The sequence below is a fragment of the Nicotiana tomentosiformis genome, chromosome 4 (assembly GCF_000390325.3).
Source record: "Nicotiana tomentosiformis chromosome 4, ASM39032v3, whole genome shotgun sequence".
NCBI lineage: Eukaryota > Viridiplantae > Streptophyta > Magnoliopsida > Solanales > Solanaceae > Nicotiana > Nicotiana tomentosiformis.
Genome location: NC_090815.1, coordinates 135,475,590 through 135,480,148, shown reverse-complemented (window position 1 = coordinate 135,480,148; position 4,559 = coordinate 135,475,590). Strand labels below are relative to the sequence as shown.

General features: G+C 33.9%; 1 long non-coding RNA gene across 1 annotated transcript; it reads left to right on the top strand.

Annotated features, from left to right (window-relative positions):
- On the top strand, positions 1–4,329 carry LOC117278764 (uncharacterized). The gene is made up of 3 exons (XR_011415851.1): positions 1–103; positions 259–315; positions 4,141–4,329. It is a non-coding gene; the product is annotated as an uncharacterized lncRNA (long non-coding RNA).
- The last annotated feature ends 230 nt before the right edge of the window (positions 4,330–4,559 follow it).

Genomic DNA, 4,559 nt, shown 5'->3' with positions numbered 1-4,559 from the left:
TTAGAGCCGACCCTGGGCAGTGGACTTCACCAATAATTCTACTTCTCCTTCCTCCCGCGATATTCCTGATCCCCTTGGCTTCGCTTGCGCTTCCCAAGATCAGGTTTTCTTTCCTTTTCTCAAAATTATAAATTAAAGATAGAGGTTGAATCCAGAATTTAGGAGTTAGTAGGTTGTAGATCTGCCTTTTAGTATTAAAGTTACTTGATTAATATTACGTTTGTGCTTAATACTTATAATGTTTATTGTTGTTGATAGGATGATTCAATGCTGAGTCGCGAAAAGAAGAATGCGGAAGCTAATTAGAAAAGCCAGGTAAAAGATGAACAATTCCTTGATTTGTTTTATATGTGTTTGTTTTTTTTTTTTTTTTTTTTTTTTGTATTTAGTCTCTGTTTACAATGCTTTTGGATAGGAAGTTTTGGGTTATGTGAGTCAATGTACCATAATTTTTGGTCATAGACGAACATAAGCGGATACAAGATTTGAACTTTATGGGTTTAAGTTTGGGATTTTGTCACTACTTACTTCATTTACAACCTATGTGGCCAAGTTTTTCCAAAACAAAAAGCACTTTCTTTTCATAATACCTAGAAGTGTTAGGTGTTGGCTTGCATAATGCGTAGATGTGTTAAATATATGAGGTGTTGTGGAAGCCGAATATATAGAGAGATTAAATCACAACTACTATATCTAAAGGTAGCTAATAAATAGTAAATGAGACACTAATAAAAAAAACACCAAAAATTAATGAGGTTCGGCAAAATTTGATTTTTGCCTAGTCCTCGGACACAATCAACTCAAACTTTATTTCACTCCGAAAATACAAGTGAAATACTACAAGAAAAAAAGAAGTGAAATACTACAAGAAAGAAAGAAGATTCAAATGTCTTATGAGATAAGAAGGCAAGAGAGAGATGTTTTACAAATGAACAAAACTCTTGCTATTTATAGAAGGAAAATAACCTTAATAATGTCATGCATGATATCATATTAAGTGTGATCATGTGTGATGACCCAAAATGTCATCTTTAAATTTAATAATTAATTCTGTGTTCTAAGACCTCGAAAAGAACTATTTATCATTACTCGACTTGCATGTGCAGTCCGTAAAATTTTTCGGAAAGTTATCAGGTGAAAAATGAATTAAAATGTGAATTAGAGGTTTAAAACTCAATTGAGTTGACTTTGGTCAATATTTTAAGCAAACAGACTCAGATCAGTGTTTTGACATATCCGGTAGGTCCGTATCGTAAATTGGGACTTGGGCGTATGCTCGGAATCAAATTCTGAGGTCCCTAACCCGAGATATGGAATTTTGATGAAAAATTTAAAGTTTAAGTTCAATTAGTGACCGGATGTCAATTATGTGCAAATGACCCCGGAATAGAATTTTGATGATTCCAATAGTTCCGTATGGTGATTTTGGACTTAGGAGGGTGATCGAAATTTTATTTGGAAGTTAGGCTTGAAATGCCGAAAGTTAAATTTTTGGGAAGTTTGACCGAGGGGTTGACTTTTTGATATTGGGGTCGAAATCCGATTCTGAAAATTTTTATAACTCAGTTATATCATTTATTACCTGTGTGCAAAAATTGAAGTCATTTCGAATTGATTTGATGTGTTTCGACACAAGATATAGAATTTAAAAGTTCAAAGTTCATTGATTTTGATTTGAGGTGCAATTCGTTGTTTTGATGTTGTTTGATGTAGTTTGAAACCTCGACTAAGTTCATATGGTATTTAAGGATATGTTGGAATAATTAGTTAAGGTTCCGAGGGTCTCGGGTGGATTTCGGAAGGTAAACGGAATGGATTTCGGACAAAGAGTGCTGGAAATTTCTGTTGCAGAAATTTCGTGTGTGGAGCTAACTTTGGAAGCTTATATCTCACAATTCTTAAGGAATTAGAACAGTTTCAAAACATGAAAGTTGTAGTCGTTTGATTATAGTTTCCAGAAAGTTAAACCATTCATTATTTGGACATTTGTACAGAAAGTTATGACGGATTGAATGAAGGCTGGTAGAGCAGTTTCGCCAGAAATTTCTGATGCGTGGAGCCGACTTTGGAAGCTTATATCTCATAATTCATAAGGAATCAGAATATTTTCAAAACATGAAAGTTGTAGTCGTTGAATTATAGTTTCCAGAAAGTTAAACCATTTATCATTTGGACATTTGTATATGAAGTTATGATCAATTGAATAAAGGCTGGTAGAGCAGTTTCTGGTGGACTTTTAGTGTCGAAAAATGGACTTTTAGTGACGGCAAATGGACTTTTAGTGACGGATTGGCAGAAACTTAAGGACCAAAAATGGTCATTTCATTCATTTCATTTTGGATTTTTGGAGCACGGTTCTTGGGTGATTTTTGGGCGATTTTCACGGAAAAACATTGGGGTAAGTGTTCCTTATCCTATATTGATTATATTTCATGATTCCATACTCATTTACATCATGAATCCGTGAATATATGGAAGAAAAATCAAGAGTTTTGCAAAATCTTCCAAAAACAAAAATTTAAGATTTGGAGGTCGAGTTGTTATCGGATTTTGGTAAAATTGGTATGGGTGGACTCGTAATTGAATGGGTTATCGAATTTTATAAGTTTTGCCGGATTCCGAGATGTGGGCCCCACAGGCAAATTTTGAGCTAATTTCGGATTTTAATGAAAATATAATATTTTCTTATGAAATTGATTACTATAATTTTTGTTGACTGTATCGAATTAATTATGACTAGATACGAGTCGATCGGAGTCGAAAAATCGAGGAAAAAGCATAATACTTGATTAAATTGGAGCAAGTCGAGGTAAGTGACTTGTCTAACCTTGTGTGGGGGAAATTTCCCTTAGGATTGGTATTGATGTGATTATTGAAATGTGTTGAAAGTCGTGTGCACGAGGTGACGAGTGTGTACACGGGCTAAATTGCGAAAGATTATATTTTTAAATTGTGTAGATCACTGTTGCGCATTTATTAAATTATTTTATCTTGTTATATTCTTCATCATTGATCTGAGATATATACTTCAAATTTGTTTGATCTTTTCTTACTAATTGTTTTACCTGTTTAGTTGAAACTTGGTTTCTTTTATTCTGTGCATTATTTGAAGGTTGATTTTCTTTAAATTAAATATTATTAATATGAAGTATTTGACATTTTTAAACTTGATATTGAAGCAACGTAGTAAAGATTTTGAAATATTATTTTCCTAAATTATTTACTCCTGAATATTTTTATACTCATTGTGAGGGAGCCGTGAGCTCTTTATTGTGGAAGAATATTATTGATGAATTATTTTGATATGAGTGTGAGCTCTTTATTGTGGAAAAATATTATTGTTGAATAATTTTTGACATGAGCCATGAGCTCTTTATTATGGAAAAATATTATTGATGAATTATTTTGACATGAGCCGTGAACTCTTTATTGTGGAAAACTATTATTGATGACTTATTTTGGCATGAGCCGTGAGCTCTTTATTGTGAAAAAATATTGTTGTTGAATTATTTTGGCAAGTTAAATTATTTGAGCACTTGAGGTGCAAATTGTGATATATTGTGATATTGATACGCATGCGGTGGTATAAGGTCTGGGTGTTAAAACGCATGCGGTGAGATAAGGGTGGATTGATACGCGTGGCTAGTAGGGGTGACTACTAGAAGTCATGCGGTGTGATAAGGGTGGCTAAAACGCGGGATGCTATTTCGGGAAAAAATATTTTCTTTAAATAAATTGTGAAGGCTCCCGCGGTGATATAAGGAAATGAGATATTGTGAATTTATTTATGATTTGGGACTACGAGACGGTACCTCGGGAGTGCCCTTGTTGATATTGATTTATGGCCGTAGTTGCCTTTGATTATTGTTGTGATATTCTCTTAGTTGAAAAGAATTCTGTTTTGTTTCAACGAGGTATTTATTTGCCATTATTTGATGTAATTAAATGTGACATACTACTTGATTCATTTTCATTGTCATTTTATCTTATAATATTGTTTAAACATTTTACCATGCCATTATTTATTCTCCAGCAGGGCCTGACCTGACCTCGTCACTACTCTACCGAGGTTAGGCTTGGCACTTACCGGGTACCGCTGTAGTGTACTCATACTACGTTTCTGCACATCTTTTTGTGCAGATCCAGGTATATCTTATCAGACCACGCATAAGTAAACTAGCTATACGAGGAGACTTCGAGGTATATCTACCAGCGTCCGCAGACTCCGGAGTCCCCTTCTATCTTACTATGTTGTCTTCCTTATTTGCTTTAGACTCTGATGTATAGAGACATAAAGAATAAATTCTTAGAAGCTTGTGACTTATTTCTACCGGGTTTTGGGAGTTAAAATTATTTGAATTATAGTTTATTTATTTAAGATATTTATTATTATTCCGCATTGATAGGCTTACCTAGTCTTAGAGACTAGGTGCCATCACAATATCCTACGGAGAGAATTTGAGGGTCGTGACATCATGCATTGTAAATGCATGAAAAATGCATCTACCAATTTCTTCCAAAAAAGAGGCTTCAAATATTCACACTAGTTCACATTAATC